This window comes from Pelodiscus sinensis, chromosome 4, assembly GCF_052426305.1.
Source record: "Pelodiscus sinensis isolate ZL-2025 chromosome 4, ASM5242630v1, whole genome shotgun sequence".
NCBI lineage: Eukaryota > Metazoa > Chordata > Testudines > Trionychidae > Pelodiscus > Pelodiscus sinensis.
The window spans coordinates 22,205,050-22,217,069 of record NC_143055.1 but is presented as its reverse complement, the minus strand read 5'-3'; positions in this window follow the sequence as shown (position 1 = coordinate 22,217,069).

Sequence of the window (12,020 nt, the reverse complement as noted above, 5' to 3'; positions counted from 1 at the left end):
CATTTTCTCATTTCTTCATGAAAGGCAATTATTCTTTTGTATTACACCTATGCAGAGCTTAAAATGAGATACTGCTCCATTTATGATCATCTCAGCAACAATATAATTTTTCTGTTACTGAAAGATCTCTATTGAAAGCTTCTTTATTTCCAACTTATCTGACATTCTCTAAGATGTAAATATTATGAAACTTCAAAACTATTTTGTTGTCATTGTAATAGTTTCATTTTTTATATTTGTCATTGATTTCTACCAGCCTCCTCAAACTGAGTGGTATCTTATTCCACAAATATGACTGTTTAAATCAATGAGACTACTTACATGCTTAGAGTTAAGCGTCTGCTTAAGTGCTTTGGCACTAACCTAGCAAAATATTTCTAAGCATAAATAAGGCAATGTGGGGGAGGGGCAAGGGAGAATTGGGTCTGGAATGTATTTACCTGCCTTTCCCTAATATTTGAGCCTTTTTATGAATCTTAGAATGAAATTTTCATAAACTGATGGTAGAAATCTTGAGGATGGATTAAGCAAAATAACCCCAGTACATAATTCAGATCCAGACAACATTTTCGATTTAGGAAACAAATAACCAGCCCTCCGAGACAGAATGAAATGTGTGCTTGCAGCAGTGTGAAATCAAAAGGTATTTTTTTAGAACTACTGCAATACTGTGTATGCAAAAATAATTTCATGGTTTAGAGGAATTAGAGATTTTCTTGTCTAGCGACCCTATGATTGGGTCTAAAAATCTGATGCTATCAAGCTTCGGTTCTTTCTTCCCATCAGTGATTGTACACTCATTTGTCTGAACCTTCCACAAATATCTATACCTTCTTCCATATTTTTCCTTTTGCCCGAAAAAATCTTCCTGAAAAAAATGCATGTTGAATATATTTGTCTTATTCCAGCCCCCCACTAGTTATATATTTACTGTCCTTCACTAGTTACGTGTTGCTCACCTTTATAGGCCCTGACTACAGAGGCAATTCACTCTGAGTCCTGTAATCAATTAGCAGCGATTAGAGTAGCTGCACCATTACAAATCTCAGGCAGTTACAGTAGCAAGTGACCATCAGTTCTTAGAATCAGGGTAAATTCCCACTGGACACAATGCCTTGAATTGTGAGCTATTTGGGGGAAGAGGTAGTACCTGTTCTTTTGTCAAACAGCAGAGATTACAGCGCTCTGAACTTCTTGAAGCATTTGGATATTAATATAATAAATAAAATGATAATTGCTGTAAGGTTTTGGATATAGCAACACATTTCCAACAATTATCAATTTGTCTATAAATAATGAGATACTGTAATGCAGCCATAGTGAACTTATAACAGAGTGAAATTTGTACCTCCCCAAACTGGGGCTCACTTGGCTGACAACATGGTCCAATAGGATCATGGATGTTCCTGGACCACAGAGCCCAGGGACAGACAGCAAGGTCTGGTGGTGGGGCTGGGAGCACTGCAGGGGGCCAGTGACTCATTGGAAGCCCTGTGGCGGGGGTGGAGGAGCGGCTGGTGCGATGGGGAGCTCTGGCCCTGGCAGCATGCGGGACAGTGAGGGATATGGAGCTCTCTGACCCAGGTGGACTCCCACAGGGATGGTGGCAATTGGGGAGCTCCAGCCCTGAAAAGTCCACCTGGGTCAGCAGCAGAGGGGCTCAGTGAGAGCAGGGCCAGAGACTGAACCTGGGGGCAGCAGGTCTGGGCAAGGGCCAGAAGCAGCTGGCAGCAGGAAGGGGCAGCAGGCGAGTTGGAAGGCCAACAAAAGGGGACCTCCCCTTGTTTGGCAAGTCCCCTTGTTCAGGACCAGTCAGGTCCCAGGAGTGCCAGACCAGGGAGTCCCAACCTACACTATAATATTAAGGAGATGGCATCTGTGTGATAAACTTTAATGTTAAGGACCTCTACTTCTCTGTGTGGTTTATACATATTATAGCAGCAGTTAGAACTTTGAGACATTGTCCATCTACCTTACCTTTTAGGCATCCAAAAATGTTTGACCAATAGCTTATAATACAACTTCAAAGCAATCTTTGAAAAAATGAAAATAACATCAAAGGGAACAACCAAGGAAGATAAAATAAATCATTGTCAGACGGGAACAATCAGGAATTAGTCAATCTTGGCGGTAGTCAGCTTTAAGAAAGTTGGTCAATATAAACAAACTTTAATGTCTGATAAATAGTTGCTTCATGTGACATAAAAATAACAGATATTAATCAACAGCTATATATAAATTATATATGTGTAAGAATTGAGAACATACAGTAAGCAAGAAAGACCAATGAAAAAAGAAAAATAAAACTATTGACTCGCCTGTGGAGAATACCAGTAAGAACATGAGCAAGCTCAGAAATGGCTGGCCCACAAAACACAACCAAATATCTTATGTTAGGAAAAATGAGATATGAATATGGACAAATCATGGCAATGACTTAATAACAGTCAATACATATTAATGACTGTAATACTTCCTATGGTATTACAATTTTGTGATTTCTGTAGTAAATAATATATTATAATTGCATTGCTATCCCTTCTGTGTGTGTATTATATAAATATATTGTCATGTCCCCTAAATATGAATAACTAGAAAACTGCTTTAAACTGCTATAATTTCCTTTAGCCCCGCATTTCTCAAATTGTGGGTCCCAACCACCCAGAAGGTCGCAAGCAACTTAGAGGGGTCATGGTATCACAAAGTTTGAGAACCCCTGCTTTAGCCTATTGATAGTAATATGGTCTATTTGGCTGTTCATTGTAACAGAAGTTTAAACTACATTTCCTTTCACAGGTGTCCTAATTTTCTCTTGTTTAAGCCACACTGTGTAGTTTGGTATCACTTTGATGTAATTAGTGTTACCATATTTAGCAGATCCTAGATTCTTTTGCTAATGCTAGGTCTCGCATAGCCCGGGCAACGTAAGTCTAGTAGATACTATCTCATCTGAGCAGATGATGACCTGGCCTAAATTCTATGTGCTCTCATTGCCTCCTGGCTGGACTCAGAAGTGGATTAGAGGTTTGTGGGGCCTTGGCCAAGAACAAGTCAGGGAATGTTCTCACACCTTCCACCTGCATTACCTTCATCCCTAAACTCCTGCCTGGGAAATGGGGTCAAGGTATGTGGGCTTGACCTGCCATGCCCAGTTTTCCTACCAGGGATCACAGTTTGAGTTCTGGGCAGGAGGGGCCAGTGGATTGGGGCTAAGTGGTGCCCATTTTTCTGGAGCACATTTGATTGGTCAGGGCCCTGGGCATGGGCCCTGTTGGTCCAGTGGCGAATCTGTCACTGGCTATACTACAGTCTGCCAAAGCACGAAGCAATCAGTTCTTTGGACAATCCAACCAATACAGAATGCTGGGGAGCATCTCCTCAGCAACATGGACTGCACAACATGGACTACTGCAAGCACACCTGTCCTCTGCTCCTTAAATTAGCTTCCCATAGAGTAATGAGTCACCGGAAAGATCTTGGTCTTTATCTTCAACAGTCTCAGTGGGCTTGGAGCAAGGCTGTCTAAAAGATGACCTAAAATTCCAGGATGAATACTGTGGGCAACAGCTCTGTTCCTCAGGCACATGGAACTTCCTATCACAAGGATAAATCTCATCTGTGGGAGAGACCAAGCTTTCTCAGGTACCGCATTGTTGAAGGCAGTATAGGAATCTTTGTAACATAGAAAAAGTACCATAACTGTACCATCACGCTATGAAACCAAAGGCACTGAAATCATTGAGAAAGGGAGAGTGAAGTCTCTTCTACAACTTTAGCGAAGAAGAAGTTGGCTTTTAACTTATGCAATAGAAACACGTGGCTTTAGTTCCTAAGGTTGCAGGTCCAATCCCTCCAGCCACTGACCAGGGTCTGTTGGCTCTTACATTTGCATTATTTTATTCACTGCACTATAACAACACATTAAAATAGGTGGGGGGTAGCAGCGAAGGGCAGAAAGTAGCTACATTAAACTATTAATCCTTTGTGATTTACCTAAATCAAGGGCCATATTCTTCTCGATCACTTACACTAGCGCAAATGTGGAATAATTGCATTACAGGCCATGGAGTTACAACACTTCAAATTTACACTGCTCTAACAGAACACAATATCACCCTAAAGGACAAATTTTATCCTTGGATACATGAGTCAGATCTCATTGATTTTTACTGGGAATTGCACATTTATGATTAATATTATATTACAAAAATGATTGGCCCCCATTGCAGTAGGTGCAGTACATATTCATAATAAGAGACACTCCCCGCCCCAAAAAGCTTACAGTCAAAGTTGACAAGACAAGCAAAGGGTGGGAGAAAGGAAGTATTTTTATCAATGGGAAACGTAGGCACAGAGAAAGTCTAAAGGATGAGCTAAACAAACAGTACCTACACACCACACCATGGTCTTAGCCACCAGACCAGCCACTCTCTTCCCCTTCTAACCAACTGCAGGACTGGATCCATTCTATGTAAAGAGTTCTTCAGTAGAAGCCTGGTATAATATCATATCAAATGACTGGCATACAGGATTATACAATTGAAGATTATAAAATACGAGAAAAATCCCAACATGGTTGTGAAGGAGGGAAGCAATTGCACACGGGGAACAATCTTTAGCCTCCAGAACAAATCAGCTATCCTGATCCGCATAATGTATCCCAAGCATTACTGTTTCTTAGATACCAGACCATCAAGATTACTTAGTCTCAGGAATGAGACTTAGCCATTAGAAACGTAAGTGGTTCCCCACCAGGATTCCTTCCTATTATTAAAGGGGTAGCCGTGTTAGTCTGAATCTGCAAAAGCGGCGAGGAGTCCTGTGGCACCTTATAGACTAACTGAAGTGTAGGAGCATACGCTTTCGTGGGCAAAGACCCACTTCGTCAGATGCATGTAGTGGAAATTCCCACTGGGAAATTCCCACTGGGAATTTCCACTACATGCATCTGACGAAGTGGGTCTTTGCCCACGAAAGCGTATGCTCCTACACTTCAGTTAGTCTATAAGGTGCCACAGGACTCCTTGCTGCGCTTCCTATTATTGTTCATATATGTGTAATGCATTACTACATCTGACATATACATTTACCGAATTCTTGCCTTGCTTACAGGACCTAGGGAAATAAGAATTATGTAGGCCTAGCTCCACAAAAACAGGCTACATATTTGAGTAAAATAGCTTCTACTCTAAAAAAATATCCATATAAATCTAGTGAGAAAGAGATACAGAACTGGAGTTCAAATCTGTGTCCAAAAGTGTAGATGATTCTAAACTCTCCATATTTATGGACGCCCTTCCCAGACCTTGCAGCTTTCCATTCTCCCCCAGAATCCTTCCACCTAATACCCCAGAGACAGAAGCCACATCAAACCCCATGAAGTAGCATTGTCTAGGAAAGAGGGGTAGGTGTGAAGTTTTCACATCTGGTTCATCTTTTCTGATGACTTTGGAAGATATTAGATATACTCATCCTACTGATGCTTTTGAAATAATTATTGAACCACCGCTGCTCTGTTACCACAACTTTAGCTTGCATTTTCCCCATGCTCCTCTAGAGACCTTTAGGGAAAACTCAAGGCATAGGCTGTGTCTACACTGGCATGAATTTCCGGAAATGCTTAAAACGGAATACTATTTTTCCGAAAAAGGAGCGTCTACATTGGCAGGCTGCTTTTCCGGAAAAGCCCTTTTTCCGGAAAAAGCGTCTGTGGCCAATGTAGACGCGCTTTTCCGGAAAAGACTACTGGGCTGTCTACACTGGCCCTTTTCCGGAACAGTGTTCCGGAATAAGGACTTATGCCCGAGCGGGAGCAGAATAGTTTTTCTGGAATAGCGGCTGATTTTGTACAGTAGAGCATCGTTGCTTTTCCGTTAATTCAAGGGCCAGTGTAGACAGCTCGCAGCTTATTCCAGAAAAGCGGCTGATTTTCCGGAATAAGTGGCCCAGTGTAGACACAGCCATAGTGTTGAAGTGTTAAACCTGCTGTATTTATTGCAATATTTTATTTTCTTATAGTTTCAACTAGAGGGCAGCAACAGGCTGGACTTATATCAATCAAGTGCAGACACACTGATTTAAAACTTGAAATGTTTTAAAGGCCTTGATTGTCTGCTGTGTTTCGTGAAGAGAAAGTTTCCAAAGAAAGATAGTGTCTATACTATTGGAAGTTCAGTTGACCACAGAATTGTTACACAGTAAGAGCATAGTATTCTGAGCCACCATGAAAGATTACGTGTTACCAAATTTACCAAAATTTAGACAATTTTTATAAAATGTAGGAAATGTTGCATTGAAATATTACAGTATTGCTTGAATGAGAGAGCAAAGCATTTTTAGTGGGTAAACAATGTCACTGTATGATAACAGGAAGGTAGACTTCTGGGACCTTTCATTCCCATTGACCAATCAGATAGCCTATGAAGCTTTGCAAGAATTCATTATTTGCACATATGGGTCAAATTCAATATTGGCTTGAATAAGTGTAATTTCACTGATGTTAATGCAATTAAGTCAGCAGTAAATCTGGCCAACTATTTATGGACTGCACATGGTACCAGACAAAATGTCTTCCCTTGAGAATCTGCAAGACATAAAAATGGAGGAGGAAAAATTATTCCCATTTTATAGAACTGATGCACAGAGAAGTTAAGAGGCTTGCTCAAAGCTACATAGGAAGTCTGTAGCAGAACCAGAAATTCAGCCAGGATCTCCCTTGTCCCAATCCAGTTCTTTGATTCAAGAGAGGAGGGGAAGTCTGGAAATTTTCTCTAAGGTTGTCTATCAGAGAAATAACATTTAAATAAGAAAATACCACATTAGAACGGCTATACTGGGTCAAACCAAAGGTCCATCTAGCCTAATATTCTGTGTTCTGACAGTGACCAATGACAGGTGCACCAAAGGGAATGGATATAACAGGTAATCATGAAAGAATTCATTTCCCGTAACCCATTTACAGTTTATGGCAAACAGAGACTAGGCATACCATTTCTGCCCATCCTGGCTAATAGTCATTGATGGACCTAACCTCCATGAATGTATCTAATTCTTTTTTGTACCCTGTTATAGTATTGTTCTTCACAACATCCTCTGGCAAGGAGTTCATCAGGTTGACTGTACATTGTGTGAATAAAAGACTTCCTTTTCTTTGTTTTAAACAAGTTGCCTATTAATTTCATTGTGTCTTTTCCTAGGTGAAAAGTCCCAATTGTATTTATAGCTTCTTATATGAAAGTTGTTCATAGAATACTAGAAATAGAAAGGACCTTGAGAGGTCATCGAGTTCAGTCCCCTGCTCTCACAGCAGGACCAAGATGTCTATCCAACCTGCTCTTAAATATGATGAAGATTCCACAATCTCCCTACGCAATTTATTCCAGTGTTTAATTACCCTGACAGTTAGGAAGCTTTTCCTAATGTCCACCCTAACCCTCCCTTGCTGCAATGTAGAGGAAGGAGAGGAAGGAGTAGCACAGTCAGGGGAGCAGAGTGATCTGGGGCCATGCTGTTCCACTTCCTCTGCTGTTGCCACGGAGTGTAGGGGGGCAGGATTCCCACTACCGACTCTTACCCCTGGCCACATCAGTTGAGCAAACAGGTGGGGCAGAGGCAGGGGCAGAGCAAGGGCAAGAAAGAGGACAGATCAGGAGCAGGACCTGAGGACAGAGGATTGGCCTGGTCCTTCTGCACTCTGGGGGGAATCACATGTCCCCTCCCTCCATGTGGCCCCTCACCAGTCACCACTTTATAAGTTTTACCCTAATGGTTAGAGCACATACATGACATGTGGGAGACCCAGGTTTAATTCCCCCCGCTCTGTTAGAAGGGGAGAAAGGACATGGATTTCCCACCTCACAGCACTCTAGCCACTGAGCTATGGGGCATTTAGAGATGGAGGCCCCCCCCACTTTCCCCTGCTAAAACTGTTTCACTGTGGATAAACAATGAAATAATAATTGGAGCAGGAGGGCTAGATCCTGGGTTTCTCACCATCCTGCTTATGCTCTAACCACTGAGCTAGAGTGACTGCCACACACTGTTTCTTTCTCTGGCCCAGTGACTATTTAAGTATTTCTCTACAATGGAGCACTCAACACCACTCACTGGTATTTGGCTCAGCAGGCCCATGTCATGATACAGGGACTGCAGGTCAAGCCCCAAGTGGCATTGCAACAGCTCAACGGCTAGAATGGAACAGGCTGAGTATGGGGATGAGTATGGCACAAGTTTGGTCTCCTACCCAGCCTCAAACTTCACTCAACAGTAATTGTTTTTGAAAGCCGGGGAGGGGAAGGACACACCTCAGATTTAGATTTTGCTCCAGGCCCCTGAAAGGTTCTATGTGAACCAATTCTTCCTCCTTCTCCAGCCATTTTGCATGAAACAGGGCAGATGTCAATCTTATTCCTTTAAGAAATGCCTTAGGTACCAAAGCCATCTGACTCCAGGCTGCTTGTTTCCATTTGTGCATTGTCAGAGGAAATAGGCACCTCCCTGCAGACCATACTTAGACACCTAACTCCAAAAGAGGAGAAGGGCCTACCAACATCTCTTTTCTCACTAGCTCCCATTAGCTAGCTCAGGTCATTCCCCACCTTTTGTTTTGGTTTTTATGGATGGGGGTGGCATTCTAAAGCACTTAGGCTCCCTATATAATGAATGGGGAGAGATAAGCACCCAAGTAAGGCTTTATGGGTTGCAGTGTTGTTCCTGTGATTTTTTTAAGTGCTTGGAAGTTGAGTATTGTGCCATTGAGGGACACAGTGCTTGCGTCCCTTTGTGGATGCCACACCACATTTTCTTGTTTGAGGGTATAAGATGGGATTCACTCTCAAAGCCTTTTTGTGCCACTTCCAAGGGTTCAGACTGTTGGTAGTTAATGTGTTCTCTTCCACAAGCAGTAACAAGAAAAATACAGTCTCAGATACAACACATTGTGCCTAATACTGTCCATACGAGGGAAGACTTAGACAAAGAGCTAAGTGGCTGCTGTTTTTTAATCAAGCAGCCATGAAATTCCTGAAAAGGTCACCCTGTACTCAGAACCAGCTATTCTCTATTTCTATTTTCAGTCTTACCTATTCATCAGGCAGGCAGGTGGACACAGAGTTCCTACACTCAAGGGAGCTAAAGAAAGCACTACAAATTGCCACAAGTAAGGCCTTATTAAGGGAAGAGCCATACTTGCTATCCTTTTAAAATAAGGTTATGGGAATTAAATCACACGCCTGACAACAATAAATTTGATACGTGGGTGCTAAACTTATTTGAAAAAGCAATCTTCCACCAAAAAGCTATATACACCCCCAACAGCTTGAAGTCTGCATTAGTACCCACCAGCAGGTGTTTTGCTTCAAAATCTTCTCTTATTGTCAAGCCTTCTGAGAAGCTGAGCTTTTAAATGGAGGACTAAGTCACATGACTTCATCACCCCAATGGTCCCTTATATTTCCTTTAAAACACTTAAAACAGAATGGTACATTACACAGGGATTTCTAGTGAAGGGGAAAGTATTTAAATTGTTCCACCAAATCTCATGGCAGTATTTAAATTTCTATCAAACAACATTTAGAATGTTTTTGTTTCATAGCATCTCCCCTCCCGTACTGAATGGTTTGGTCCTCTCTTGAAAGGCCTTTGTTGGTTCACCCAAGCCATTTATGGGGGCTCTGTTATTCTAAACAGAAGAGTACTGGCCCCCTGTTTAATGTATTCCAGCCATTGTGCTCTAAATCTAAATTCCTGGTTTGTTAGGTGGCTTCATAATCCCAATTTCTAGGAGAAGATACAAGGGGTTTAGCTTCCTTCCAGAGTTTCTAGCTTTCAGGAGCTGGGGAAAACTACATTTCTCAACTATATTTCGTAGATTGAACACCCTTCCCCTTCGTACACTGAACCTTCCGCCTTTTCTACTGAACTGCAAAGATAATTTTTTTCTCTATTTGTACCATCCAAGAATCCCTGTTTATTTTAAAAAAAAGATTACCGTCCTTGGAAAGGAAAAGAATACATAGGGAAGTAAACAAACACCATAATTTTTCTGAGTGGCAAAGGGGGAAAAATACATTTAAGTCTTCCAACAGGTAAGTCTCTACCATTCATTTTCATCCTGAGCTTTGTTGGCGGAGGCTATTTTAGTAGGCTTCCTCCATTCTAATACACTAGAAGCCCTGGATGGGATAGGGTGGAGTTATAACCCTATTTAAATGCCAGCCAAAGATTACACCCCCTATCTATCCAGGCTTTTATTAGTATTGTGTTGCTTTATTAGAATTAGACTCTGATCTTGAATTTTTAGAATTCAACTTGATCTCATTGCCTCTAGTGTAAAAGTGCTGCAAGTGCTAAAAATGAGCCATTTGGGCCCATAATAGCTAGCAGGAAGCTTTGCGAGACATACAGCATCTTGCCTTTCCTGCTGAGGAATAACAAACTGCCCAATAACATACCTTAGTAACATTGGTAATCTCAAAAAAAGCTTAACTATTATTGATAAAGCTAAGCAAACATCTTCAGAGCAGCAGCAATGTATTGTAACAGCTGGGTGCTTTGAGTCAGCATTTCCCTGCAGACTACAGGGCGACAGCATTTCCTTACAACTGGACCAGAGTATATTTTTCTCTTGATGTTTTCTGTTTTTACATTCTGACCCAGACTGCAGAGCCAGCTTTTTGTAAGAGCTGGGGGAAGCCAGGGCTATCTTGATTCTGACAAGGAAGAGGAAATGCTGAGACCATTAGGTGCCAAAAGAGTTTAATCCCTGAGCTAATTTTACTGGCACTTCCTGTTCAGGTGTAACATACTAGTTAGAGTGAAGCACAATCTGGAATCTAAGCTTTTTAAAAAGTGGGATTTAAAGTTAAAATGGTAACATAGGCCCTGATTCTGCAGATCTTTGTGTGAGCCAGGAATCCTACTAAAGTCAACATGATTATTCAGGTGAGTCAGGACTAATCACTGAATGAAAAGTTGCAGGATCAGGTGCATGCTTACGGTATGTCTACACAGCAAAAGCTGTGTACAGGTTAGCCTACCTAAGATAGGTTGACTTAGCTAGTGCATACAACAAGTGTAGTACAAACAGTTCAATTTGAGTAGTTTAAGCCTGGCACGGACCCTGGGTATATTCTCTACTTATTAGTGATGAAGCCCATGCTTCCATTATTATCCATGTTAGCATGATTAAGATTTTTTAAAATAGGTTAGCCCATGCACAACTTCTGCTATAGATACACATCTTCAGCAGTTGTACAGTACTTCACATCTTCAAAGTACTGTACGCATACTAACTAATGATTGTTTACAATCCTGATGTCAATGAATTACATTATTTTGGGGAACTATGCATTCACAGCTGGGAGAAAATAAGGAACTAATAGGCCCAAAGTTATGCAAGCAGACAGAATTGTCTTAAGTGCATTTCAAAATCTACTCTGTCCAGCATATATATAAAGAAATAGCAAGACAGCCACATTAAAGTGACATATACTCATTTCACTACACAGTGCATTGGAGGTGGACAAACCTTGTGAAGTTCAGCAAACTCAGGAGACTGCAGATACCATGAAATTGGTGTTTAGGACCACACAAATTTAGAAGTTAGAAGCCAGTAGGAGAAGCCTACTCTGCCACAGTTCTGAAGCTATAGAACTGGCTCTTGTGTTAAAGGGTCTCACATTCTATATCATATGGTGTCCTTAACTCCAAATGTCATTATTTCTGGTGGTTTATACTGGTCCTGTATGGTCAAAATCTGCCATTATATATATATATATCTCACCAACTTCAGTGGGATTGCTTGGGTGTAATTGGGGATGGAACTTGTTCTTTAATATTAACACATTATATTATATTAGAAAGTTTACCTGATGTTGCTCTGATCCTTAATTAATTTTTGTTTTTCTTCATGTAAATCATTGCGCTGGGGTGGGGTGGGGGCATGAGCGGTTCAGGATGCAGGCTGCCAGGGGAGGAGGACAACCCTAGCCCTCTCTCACTGTAGCAGCTTGGAGCCAGGT